Source organism: Amblyraja radiata, chromosome 8 (assembly GCF_010909765.2).
Source record: "Amblyraja radiata isolate CabotCenter1 chromosome 8, sAmbRad1.1.pri, whole genome shotgun sequence".
Taxonomy (NCBI): Eukaryota; Metazoa; Chordata; class Chondrichthyes; order Rajiformes; family Rajidae; genus Amblyraja; species Amblyraja radiata.
In genome coordinates, this window is record NC_045963.1 from 43,330,225 (window position 1) to 43,343,619 (window position 13,395).

At 48.5% G+C, this 13,395-nt stretch overlaps 1 protein-coding gene across 3 annotated transcripts in view; it reads right to left on the minus strand.

The window, feature by feature from the left end:
- Positions 1-13,395, minus strand: part of agpat4 (1-acylglycerol-3-phosphate O-acyltransferase 4) — a 97,458-nt gene that overhangs the window by 53,795 nt on the left and 30,268 nt on the right. The window contains exon 1 of one of the 3 annotated variants that reach the window (XM_033025720.1): positions 7,169-7,426. The exons of the other annotated variants lie outside the window; for them this stretch is intronic. The gene's annotated coding sequence lies outside the window, so the exon portion shown is untranslated. Of the gene's footprint in view, positions 1-7,168; positions 7,427-13,395 lie in introns of those variants that run through there. 3 annotated transcript variants of the gene reach the window in all.

Below are 13,395 nucleotides of genomic sequence, written 5' to 3' on the forward strand. Positions count from 1 at the left end.
CGCGATTGCGAGGGGAGGGGGCGGCCTGAGGCGTCACACACACACTAACCAACCTCTCACACACACTAACCACCCCTCACACACACTAACCACCCCTCACACACACTAACCACCCCCATTGATATTATATTAAGAAGGGAGGGAGGAGAGGGGTAGGGCCGCCCAGCAGCCGTCGGCCTCAGAGTGAGCCTCAGCTCCATGGCCTTGCATCTTCGGCGCTTCATACCCCGAGTACGGGGAGGGTGGAGTGGGAGGATGGATTGGGCGGGCGGGCGGGCGTGATCCCGAGTGAGCCTGCGGGCCGCCAGCGAGGACGGCGAAAAGCAGGGGGGAACAGACGATCTGTGGCTACCGCCAGCGTGACAGAGCCGGGCCGGGGGGGGGGGGGGGAGTGGAGGAGCGCGGGCGGGCTTAGGAGTCTAGATGTGGGAGGCGTGGCGCGAGCATACTTGGAGCGGGGTGAGGGCGTGGAGTGGAGCCGGGCTGCCAAATGAAGAGAGAGAAGCGGCTTGGATTGGTCGGCATGTGGGCATTGTGATGTCAGCAGCTGGTAAGAGCCGTTTAGATTATAAAAATTGAGTTTTGTTTGAGTTTTGTGGTCAATTTTACTCAAAATCTGGGGAAATAATTGACCAAAGAGTGGATGCGCGGATGTAAAAGTAAAATCGCTAGCGAAATGGTAAAAATCTGGGCGTTTTTGCATCTGGTTTTCGCGGAGTAACGAATCAAAGGCAAAATGCCATCCACACACACACACAGAGTTTTAAAAGTATACTAGACCAAGTGCAGACCCGTTGGGTCTGTTCCCCCAACGCGCGTTTGCGGGGGGTGGGTGCGGGGCAGCATGCGGCGTCACACACACTAACCACCCCCACACTAACTACCCCCTTGATATTATATTAATATTATTAATTAGATCCTTTTACCCCATAACCGCCCTATCCACTGACGCATAGCCCCCAACTCGCAGGCACGTCTAGAGAGGGAGAGTGGGGTAGAGAGTGAGGGCAGAGACAGTGAGAGAGGCAGAGACAGAAGGGCAAGAGACAGGGGGAGAGGGGGGGGTGGAGGAGGGGAGGAGAGAGATGGGAGGAGAGAGATGGGAGGAGAGAGAGGGGAGGAGAGAGAGGGGAGGAGAGAGAGGGGAGGAGAGAGAGGGGAGGAGAGAGAGGGGAGGAGAGAGAGAGAGAGAGAGAGGGGGGAGGAGAGAGAGGGGAGGAGAGAGAGGGGGAGAGGGAGGCTGAGAGGGGGGGAGGGGTGAGAAGGGAAGAGGAGAGGTGGGGAGAAGGGAGGGTGAGAGGTGGGGGGAAGGGAGGGTGAGAGGTGGGGGGAAGGGAGGGTGAGAGGTGGGGGGAAGGGAGGGGGAGAGGTGGGGGGAAGGGAGGGGGAGAGGTGGGGGGAAGGTTGGGGGGAAGGGAGGGGGGAGAGTTGGGGAAAGGAGGGGCAGAGGTGGGGGAAGGGAGGGGCAGAGGTGGGGGAAGGGAGGGGCAGAGGTGGGGGAAGGGAGGGGCAGAGGTGGGGGAAGGGAGGGGCAGAGGTGGGGGAAGGGAGGGGGAGAGGTGGGGGAAGGGAGGGGGGTAGGGGTTAAGGGGAGGGCAGGGGTAGGGGAGAGGAAGGGGGGCTATGGAGAGGAAGGGGGGCTAGAGAGAGGGGGAGGGGGAGAGAGGGGGAGGGGGAGAGAGCGGGGGGAGAGAGAGGGGGGGTAAGGGAGCGAGAGAGGGGGGAGGGAGAGAGAGGGAGGGAGCGAGAGGGGGGAGGGAGAGAGAGGGGGGAGAGAGAGAAAGAGGGGGGAGAGAGAGGAAGAGGGGGAGAGAGAGAAAGAGGGGGAGAGAGAGAAAGAGGGGGGAGAGAGAGAAAGAGGGGGAGAGAGAGAAAGAGGGAGAGAGAGAAAGAGGGGGGAGAGAGAGAAAGAGGGGGGAGAGAGAGAAAGAGGGGGGAGAGAGAGAAAGAGGGGGGAGAGAGAGAAAGAGGGGGGAGAGAGAGAAAGAGGGGGGAGAGAGAGAAAGAGGGGGGAGAGAGAGAAAGAGGGGGAGAGAGAAAGAGGGGGAGAGAGAAGAGGGGGAGGAGAAGAGGGGAGGGAGAGGGAGAGGGAGGGGGAGGGGGAGGGGGTGAGGGAGAGAGAGAGAGGGGGGGGAGGAGAGAGGGGGAGGAGAGAGGGAGGGAGAGAGGGATAGAGGGGGGAGGGAGGGGGTTCGTTCTTTCCAAAGATCCTTTAGCCGTTATGGGATCTTTGGTTATTTCTGCACAATTTGAACAACGGGGAGGGGGGGGGAGGGGGTTGGAGCGGGCGGACGGGCATGGGGACTCCGAGGCACACAGAGAGGGGCACACAGAGAGGGGGCGGGGGGGGGGAAGGATTTTATTTAAAAATGTGTACATAACAATGTCCAAATGTAATGAGGAGTGGATTAGCGAAAGTAAAAGTGAAATCGCTAGCGAAACTTAAAAAAAACACGTAATTTCAGCATGTGGTTTTGGCGGACCAAGGAATCGAATGCCAAAAATCTAATCTGAAAAAATATCTGAAAATTGAACCTGACACACACACAATATATAGATAGATATACTTCTCGATTCATATTTACTTCTTAGACGCTATTTATTTCATTATCTTCATTACCCCATGCATTCCACACCCCTCCCCACTCCAATTTTATCTGTCAATCTTAGCAATTTTTCCATTTTCTGACTCCTTTCATTCTTTATCTTTTAATTCTCCAAATGCAAAATCCTTTTACAACAATCTGCCTAACCATTTGTGCATGCAATCCTCATTTTCATTTTTGCCTGATACAAAGAACTGTAGATTTAGAAAGTCAGAAAGTGACCAAACTTCGGAATTAAACATTCTAAGAGATTTCTTTTAGAAAAGAAACAAAATTTTAAGCCTCTACATGAATGAAAAGAGAATAACCAAATGTAATGTGGCTCTTCACAGACCGAAAATGATATTGTGGATAAGAAAATTAAAGAAACATTTTCTGTGTCTTCATGGAGAGGAAATAAACTCAAATAAATTAGCATGGACAAATATTTATGGACCAAAAGGTGAAAAGTCCTCAGCATCTGATTACTTTAGATCGCATCTTTGGATTTAAGAATATTGCTTTGGATATACTGGATGTACTGGTTGTCTTCTTCCAAAATTGCATTGATTTTGGAATGGTTCAGACAGATTAAAACAAATGTAATCCCACAATTTAAAAGAGGGAAAATGGGGACTTGCAGACATTAGGAAGAAGCATGGGATTTATTATTATGTGGTAACAGAACATAACAGAATATATACCAATAAAATAAAGCGGAATCAATGTGGATTTCTGAAAGGCAAGTCAAATTTTACAAATCTGTCAAAAGATTTTTCTTCAAAAACTGGCAAGATTTTGCAAGGCGTGGTGTTCAAAAGAACCTAGATGCCTTTGGACACAAATCACAAAGGCAACATAATGGTACAGGTACATAAGGAAGCCGGACAGGTGCAGAACTTTAATCGAGTAATTGAGCTTGGAAACAGGCACTTCGGCCCAACTTGTCCATGCCAACCAAGATGGCCCATCTAATTAAGCTAGTCCTTTTTACCTATCCACCCTTCTAAACTTTTCCTAGCCATGTACCTGTGCAAGTATCGTTGTTATTGTACCTACCTCAAAAATTTCCCCTGGCAGCTCTTTTTACATGTCTGGAAAAAGTTGTCCCTCAGGTTCCAATTAAATTTTAATTTAGTTTAGAGATATTTCACTGCCCACACCGACCCCGCACTATCCTTCACACACTAGGGACAATTGTACATTTATACCAAGACAATTAACTTACAAACCTGTACGTCTTTGGTGTGTGGGAGGAAACAGAAAATCTCGGAGAAAACCCACGCAGATCACGGGAAGAACGTATACACTCGGTACAGACAAGTACCTGTAGTCAGAATCTATAAGGCAGGAGCTCTACCGTTACACCACCCGAGGAGCGGAGACTGGCCTACCACACTCTCGAGGTCGGCTGCGGGCAGTGATGGAAATGGACGGCGTTCCCCTACTTTTCAGTTTCCAATTTCCATTCTATGCGTGAATTTGCAGCTTTATCCTGCGCTACTTAATCCAAGGGCGAGCGAACGAGCAGACAGACGGACGAAAGCAACGATCATAGAGCGGGATAGAAAACATTTCGGGTCGAGACCCTTCTTCAGACTGAGTCAGGAGACAGAGGAACTAGAGATATAGACGGTACTAAGGACAAATGAATGGAAGATATGCCTATATCTCCCGTTTCCCTTTCCCCTGACTGTCAGTCTGAAGAAGGGTCTCAACCCGAAATGTCACCTATTCCGCTCTATGATCGTTGCTTTCGTCCGTCTGTCCGCGCGTTCGCTCGCTCTTGGTGCCGACGCTTCTCCCCCCAGACTCCGCCAAACAAACACACACACACACACACAGCATGTCCGGCAGATCGGTGCGGGCCCAGACCAGGAGCAGGGCGAAGATGATATCAAACGGGTCATGGCAGCTATCGAAAAAGTACGGAAATGGTAAGGGGGAAATTTTAAAAAACCACCCGAAGGAAATGGATGTTTAACAAATTGCCATCTGGAGCTCATTCCAAATGGCAATATGTTGTATGTTTAACAAAAAAAGGGGGGCTGGCGATCCCTCCGTGTCTGTGTCGGAGGGAGGTGGATGATGGCTTGAGTCGGTGCAGGATTTTCTGGAGCTCATTCCAAATGGCAATATGTTGTATGTTCAAAGTTAATAAGGAGGACTAGGCAGGAATATCAAAATGATCACCTGCAGCTGAGAAACAGAAAGATAATTTGTGCATGAAGAAGCCATGACCAAAGCAGAGATACTAGAGCGGAGACAGATGCTGGTTACGGAAATGGTGCTGAAGCTTTCCCATGACCCGAATACGGCTTTTTCGTCGAGTGGACTCTCTTGCTCCGCTATAGGATCTTTGGTTTCCAGCCTCCATGAGATGGACAGTGTGGAGGAAAGTGGCGCTGTAAGGGCAGTCCATGTCTTTCACCAGCTCATTGGAACGTTTCCCAATTCCATAATGACTGTCTAAGAACTTGGCCCTCATCAGACCTGGCGTCTCTCCGTCGTAAACGGAGTTCACCTCTTGGACGCTCAAGTCGTAGACCACCCGCTCCTTCCTGAAGCGGATATCAAACAGCTGTAAACTGCTGGCGGGCCTGTGGCGGAACGCGAACTCCCAGTCAAAGTAGCGAAGGTAGTTGTTTACAACGTGCTATCTTGGTCCACGTTGCTCGAACTGGAGGTTTGAAACTTCTGGCGAGGTCTCAGCAAGGCGTAGTTGGGATCCGAATCCGTCCTTTGGATCTCTCTCGCTCCCTCTCTCTCACCCTTCGCCTCGGCATTCCCGGAATCATTTGGCGTTTTGCAGGGACGGCTGCATCTGCGGTTCCTTCCTGTTGGGGGGGAACCCTGGCCCGTGGCGGCTCCTGGTCCGTTCCCTCCATGGGTGCCGCCTGGCCCGCTGAGTTCCTACAGCACTCGGTGTTTTTTGTTTGGCTCTGGAGTTGAAGATGGACACAGGGGGGCTGGAATGACTCAGCGGGAAGGGCGGCGGCTCTGGGGAGTGGGAGGCGTTTCGGGTCGAGACCCTTCTGCAGACAATCACAAGTACTCTCACCGACTTCAGTTCAGTCTGAAGAAGGGTCTTCTCTCCAGAGTCGCAGCCTGTCCCGCTGAGTTACTCCAGCTTTATGTCTAACTTCAATTTCAAGAGTTAAATAAAAAACAGAGTGCTGGAGGAACTCAACGGGCTAGGCGGCATCTGTGGAAGGAATGGATTAGGAGTTGTTTCGGGCCAGGGTTATTCAATAGGAAGGAACTGCAAATCAAAGTTACTAGGATGGAGCTAGTTACTAGTATCTTTGCTGCAGATCAGGCATGATATTCTTCCGATTTTATTGTTTTCCTATTTGTCAATTTTTTGTGCCCGATTATTTGGCGGCCAATCAACCGCTGTCTCTAAGGGGGTTGAGTCCAATCACCGGCCAGCTTTCCTTAAAATTCCCGTCCAATCAACAAATCGGTTTCCTCACATCCAATCAGCCGCTGTCTCCAAGGGCATTGTGTCCAATCACATAATGCGCTGGTTACTCGGCGGCCAATGAGGGGCCTTTTGATCAATCACCGACCTGCTTCCCTCACCAAAGCAGACGATGGCTGCAGCCAACACAGAGAGAGAGGCAAGAGAGCAGCTATGACATATAATACACAATACACTATATTATAAATACACAATAAATAAGTTATGCGTTCTTGTACTCTTACCTGGGTATGAACGCACATTAAACCACCCCCCCCCCCCACCACTTCCTTCCTAACCTCAGCCTCACGGACCTTAGAGTACCCCTAGTTTCTGAAACCCATTTCCATCACTGGCTGCGGGAACAAAAGGTGGACGGGCAAGAAGACATCTGTTGCTGGTCGACAAAGGAATGCGATGGTCAGAGGCCCGCAGCAGCCTGGGGCTTGTCTAAATCGGGCACCTAGAGCATGAACTGGACTTGAAAATTTATACCAAACATGGTGCCTCTTGCATGTGGGCTTAGTAGACTACGTGTTAACTGCGAATCCAGGGTGGTATGGTATATTTGTGTGAAAAGAATTTCACTCTGCATTTGCTCCACACATGACAATAAAGCACCATTGTACAGGCCCCTGGTGGACCGGTATGTGCAATAATTTGTTATGGTGTGGTGTCTTATAGTCATATGGCACGAAACAGGTCCTACGGCCCAATTTGACAATGCCGACAGATGCCCCGTCTAGACAAGTTCCACCAGCCTGCATTTGGCCTTCTACACCTTTCCTATCTATGCACCTGTCCAAATATCTTTTAGTATAAATAACAATAGGACCCATGCTAAACAAAGGAGGGATGCAACAATCCGATTAATTGAATTGTGGATTTCTCTATATGGGGAGATAAGTAAACTGGGCCGTTTCTCCAAAGGTTGAGAAAATAAAAAGGCGGGAGGTTATCTCATTTGGATATATAAACGTATACGGGGATTTGGCGGCAAATGCAGCGAGTTAAACACGAGTGGTCTTTCAGAAGTGAGTCGACACGCGATTTATTCGCCCAAGAAAGGAGAATTCCAGGGAACCATCATAAAACGGCTGTGAGCCTCATGACCAAGTACCTTGAAGACGGAGGTCGCTGAATTATCCGCGATAACGTGGATGAGGGGGGTTAGGTTGGCCTGGTGGAGATAAGCGGCACAGAACGGGCGCCAAGGGCCGAGCGACCGACACCAGCTCCTTCACCGAAGTTATGTCAGGGCGGGCCTTCATTCCCTCCGCTTGCGGCGGCCCCGCCGTTTGCATTGATGGAGAGACACAGCGGAGCGCGCCGCGCCTACACAAACCGCCGCGCTTCGAGTGCGCGTTCACGTGTCCCCTCGGCGGCAGGGTCGTCGCCTTGCGATGTGCGCGCGCCCTTTCCCCGCAAGAACTGCAGCCACGTGGCTCTTCGAGCGCGGCGACTGCGCGCGTGGGGGTGGGGTTCTTGCCGTTGGCCTCAGCTCTGTCGCCGCCAGTTGTTTTCTGCTCTTGCCTTTAGTTTAGCCCCCAAATCGTTTTACGAGGCGCCACTCCCCTTTCCCTGCTTCCACTGCCGGGCGCTGTCGTCTCGGCATAAGCTTGCTGCGCCCGTGCACACGTTTGGCGAGAGGTGCCACCTTCAACTAAGTAAATGGACGAGGGGCAGGTGAGCAAAGGCATGGGACGAGGCAGTTCACATCGAGGCAGGAAAACAAAGAAGACGGTAAAACCTTCAATAACTAAGATCAGGTCGGGCCAAGAACACGGTCGGGTCGGAGCCTCGTGGTCTGTCCAAGGACGAGATGTGGGGAGGTCTGCCGAGAACGATGGGAGACCCGGCGAGAGTAGAAGGGACAAGTACCTATTGAAACTTTGTCAGCGCCTTTATGGTGACTCATTGTGTGCTTTGTATGGGGAAAAAATTATTGCACCTAGCGAGGTACACATGATAATAAATCATTATCAAAACTGCTCACAATATTCCAAATGTGGCCTCACTAGCGCCAGATAAAGCCTCAATATTACATCCGTGCTTTATATTGGTCTGAAGAAGAGCTCCAACCCAAAATGCCCAGTTCTATCTGCAGATGCTGCCTGGATACTAGGATAACTTAGTGGGTCAGACTGCATCACACGAGAACATGTACAGGTGGCATTTCAGGTTGGGACTGAAGGAGGGTCCAGACCTGAAATGTCATCTGTCCACCTTCTCCAGAGATGCTGCCTGCCCTGCTGAGTTTCTCCAGCACATGTCTTTTTTGTGAACCAGCATCTGCAGTTTATCTGAGAAATTGTTCAATCTTTGTTGTCTCCCATATAGAATGAACCTTGGTCATTGAATTATATTGTGTATTATGGTTATGTACATGCACATTTAGAAACCCAGCTTCAAATCATTGAAACTCTTTCATCAAAGTACATAGAAGGAACCTATATAACGCATCCAGAACACAGCTGTTCGAAGAAGCCAAACTGCCCGTCTCAACCCAAATCATCACCTATTCCTTTTCTCCAGATATTCCTTCTCTCCAGAGATACTGCCTGACCCGCTGAGTTACTCCAGCCTTTTGTCGGTCTTCACAACTGTCCTGTAACTGTTCTTGCTGCTCAACACGTCCCTTAATAATCAAGATTCACAAAGAAATAGTTAAATATTCACAATCCACAGACCGAGAGTGGAAGCGAGTGTGGTTAATCAAGAAGGAATGCCGACCACAATGAGGCCTTTTGGTCTTTCGTTTCCGAGACCTGTTGGTTATTTGTGCAGACAAGTGCTGACATCAGTTATTGCTTGAACATTTTTCCTGTGTGGGCACAAGCATTATTTTGTCAGTTGTGTGGAGTGTGTTGTTGCTCACTTAAATGCAAATTGCACTCTCACTCCTTCACTTGTCTCATTTACAGCTACAGATGTTTCATGGTGGTGTGGAGCTCAAGTTGATTTTTCCCATTGTCGACACGCAACTAACATTTGTGCTCCTGTTAGCAACATGCTAATTACCTGGTACAATAGACAATAGGTGCAGGAGTAGGCCATTCGGCCCTTCGAGCCAGCACCGCCATTCAACGTGATCATGGCTGATCATCCCCAATCAGTACCCCGTTCCTGCCTTCTGCCCATATCCCCGGACTCCGCTATTTTTTTTAAGAGCCCTATCTAGCTCACTCTTGAAAGCATCCAGAGAACCTGCCTCCACCGCCTTCTGAGGCAGAGAATTCCACAGACTCCACCGCCCTCTGAGGCAGAAAATTCCACAGTTTCAAAAATATATGTTCTAACCACAGAAAGGAGCATTAACATAGAGGTTGCAATCAGCTTGAAATCCTTCAACTACTTCATACTATTCCCCAGGGAAATGCAGGTACGAAATTGTCAGCTGGGGACATCTTAAAAATAATCTGCGAGGTATAGGATGAGAACATGCTTTCGTACTGAATCTATGCAAGGAATTAAACACCACTTCCAGGCCACAGCTAGAGGGATAAAGGTGGCATTAATTTGGTGTCCTTCTACATTATCTGATCTAATGAGATATTTGTGCAATTCGCTGCATTACATTCAGCTATCCTGTACTTGGTGTTCAAATTGGTTGCAATTTAATCCTGTTCACCCACATTTCAATTTTTCCTGGGGAAGCTACTATGCTGACTGAATACACAACAGTCCCCCTCAGTCCTTCATTTCCCATGGGGCAATTCTGAAACCCAAGAAAGGCCAGAGATAATCATCGACATTACCAGCCATCGACATTTTGTTCAATGAGCTTGTGATGTTCTACTTTGATCAAGTCACATTTCACTTGAGAATGTAAATCCTACATTCAGTATTAACTTCCTGCCTGTGCATGGACAAGCAGCTAATAACGGCAAACTTCCATTCTATTAGTCAATCGCTGTTGATGATGGAAACAGATGTTAATGTAGAAACAAGGAACCGCAGACAATAGTTTACAAAAATGGACACAAAATGCTGGAATCACTCAGCGGCTCAGGCAGCATCGAGAACATGGATAGGTGATGTTTCGGGTGCAATGAGTTCAAATAGGTGTAATTTTGTCAAGTCCTCATTTCTAGTCAAGAGGTTTTTAATTGATTAATATTTTGTGAAATCATTAACAAGGTCAGTATTAATTGCCTATCCTTACTCAGTTAGTGGTGGCTACCTTATTGAACAGTTGCATCTTTCTGGTGAAGCTACTTTCAGAATTGCAATTTGTCGATTTACTGTTTTTAAATCTATCTATATTACTAAAACTCTGACCTTCACCGCTTTTGGCCCACTGTGCTGCGATTTCCGAGAGAACGCCGCCACCTACGGCCGTCATTTTTGGCCACCTCGCTCAGAGCCGCCTTCCGAGACCCTTCTTCAGACTGGTTTTGTGCTGTGCTGTTGCCGTATCTCTGGAGAGAAGTAATGTCACCCATTCCTTCTCTTCAGAGATGCTGCCTGTCCCGCTGAGTTACTCCAGCATTCTGTGTCCATCTTAGCTGGCGAGGAACTGTGCCTGCCCTTTGCAAGTTTTCGCTCTCGAACACAGATAGCAGCGGATTATTTGGGGAAGAAACCTGCGTTCATGTTGCACGACGTGTTGGACCACCTGAGCCCGCTACTCAAGGAGGTTGTGCTGAGCGGTAACCAGCTGCGGAGCTTCAACTGGGGAAGGCTTTACCTGCTAGGCTGGTTGGAGCTGCAGGACCTCGATAGCAACCTGTTGACCACGGTGCCTCGCATGCTGTCCAACTCCACCCAAACCCTGCGCGTCTTCAACCTCACCCACAACCAGATCTCCAAGCTGACCAAGGACTTCCTACGTGACCTCCCTGCAGTACCTAGATCTCAGCTACAACAACCTGAAGACCATCCAGGCCTCCAGTTTCCCGGACAGCACCATCAAACACCTTCAGGAGCTGCGGCTAAGCGGCAACGACTTTCTCTGCACCTGTGACGCCAGGTGGTTCGTGTGGTGGATCAATCAGACCACGGTCTACATCCCTCGCCTGGTCACCGATGTCACTTGCACCTCCCCCAAAGCCCACCGCAGCCACGTTGTCGTCATGGTGGACCTGCACTCCTGCGAGTTGGACTACCTGAGCATTGGCCTCTACACTTTCTCTGCCTTGATCACCCTCTTGCTCCTCTATTTGATACTTAAAACAGGCCTTCATTCATGGTGGTGCATCGGTAGAGTTGCTGCCTGACAGCGAATGCAGCGTCGGAGACCCGGGTTCGATCCAAACTACGGGTGCTGTCTGTACTGAGTTTGTAAGTTCTCCCCGTGACCTGTGTGGGTTTTCTCCGAGATCCCCCCACACTCCAAAGACGTACAGGTTTGTAGGTTAATTGGCTTGGTGAATGTAAAAATGTCCATAGTAGGTGTAGGATGGTGTTAGTGTGCGGGGATCGCTGGTCAGCGCGGACTCGGTGAGAACACTGGATCTTCTTGGTCAGTATATTATTTTACACATATACATTACACAGATCACGGAGTGTGAAATAAAGCTGGCACATGCAAGAAACATAGGAAAACGGGAGACGATTTTATTCAGCAACTCTGTTCTGGCAGAACATCTAGCCTGTGTTAAGAAACCTACCTTTCAGGGGATTTAAATCTTGAGTTCAACTTCTACCTGAATTTAATCGATTTACAAAAGCTTTGAAGTTCTTCCTGCAGTACGTTTCTTAAACACCTTTACGATTTGCGCTTTTTTTGACAGCCAATTATTTTAAATGCCATTTATTGCATTGTAGCAATGATAGGCAACGATTTGATAAAAGGTTAAACCTGTTTTTTTTGTTTGCAAACACACAGCGGTTAATTACATGACAAGTGAAGCATGCAGCTACATAAGAGACACGGAGAAGCTGATCATCGGGGCAGTTCTGTCCATGGTCATGGGAGGCTTTTTATAGTTAAAAAAACTGCATTACATCATTTTTATCCATGTGATGATTTTTCCACACGTCGGTAGTTGTTGTTGGCTCAAGAGTAACTCGGGAGAGGATCTTGGTAACTCGGGAGAGGAACTTAGTACATCGCAGAAATGAGAAGTAAACGGCAAACTTAGACATACACGTGGGAACTCGTTTAAACTCGTGAACATAAACTTGGAATCTCGTAGACAATCACGAGTTTGATTTTTTCTTTCACTCGGGATCACTCGTGGGTGGACTCGCACCGTGAGACAGGGCCATTACTCCAGCTTTTTGTGTCTATCTCCAAGTATTAGTTCTATTTCAGTGAGGCTCACCTTCAAATATACAAAGTACCCGTTTAAAAGTCACCGTTTACATTGTGCATATCCTCTACGTTAAGTGCATTAAAGGTAGGTTGATAGTAGCAGACAGAATTGTTTTGCCCATTCTATCATTATTTCTTTACAGCTTTCTGTCTGAAATATACAGATTTCTGAATCACTTTTGCAGCTTCTGATGATTTTCACCATCTAAACATCTGGTTACATCACAGAATGTAGCCTTCGGGACCCCTCCAGCCTGAAGAAGGGTGTTGTTCAGCCTGAAGAAGGGTGTCAACCCAAAACATCACCTATCCATGTTCTCCTGGGATGCTGCATGACTCACTGAGTTACTTCAGCACTGTGTCTTTCCTTTCTTCAGACTGTGGCTCTGAGATTGTTCGGTTACAGTTCTGCCTGTCGTTATGTTTTCCATCTTAAAAAAACGTTCATTCTTCCTATTGATATCGGCTTTCTGCATTAGTTATTTTTACTTTTCCGTGGTTAATCTACATTCTAAGATATAATCGCAATCTCCTAAAATCCTCACCTACAGGGACAGCACAGTGATGCAGCTTAGAGAGCTGCAGACAGCACCAGAGACCCAAGTTCCATCATGACCTCGGACGCTGTCTGTGTGGAGTTTGCATATTCTCCTTGTGACCACGTGGGTTTCCTCCCACATCTCATAGCCATGCTGGTTTGTATGTTAATAGTCCTCAGTGAGAAAATTGTCCTGAGTATGTAGGAGGTGGATGAGGAAGTGAGATAATGGAACTAGTGTGAATGGGTGATCAATGGCCGGTGTGGATTCGGTGGGCCAAAGGACCTGTTCCAGCTGCATCTCTAAACTAAACTGTCAAAATCTGGGTCCCTCTCCATCTCCAGAATCATATCCAGCAATTCCTCCTCCTTGCTGGATCAGAAACATATTGCTTTGAAAATTATCTTGAATATTTCAGAAACATTTCATCCTCTCTGTACCTCATACTACTATACAGTTTACCTATCGACTATATACAGTTCCTCATTATATAGTGCCCTGCATAATGTTAGGGACAACGTCCCATCATTTATTTATTTGCCTCTGTAC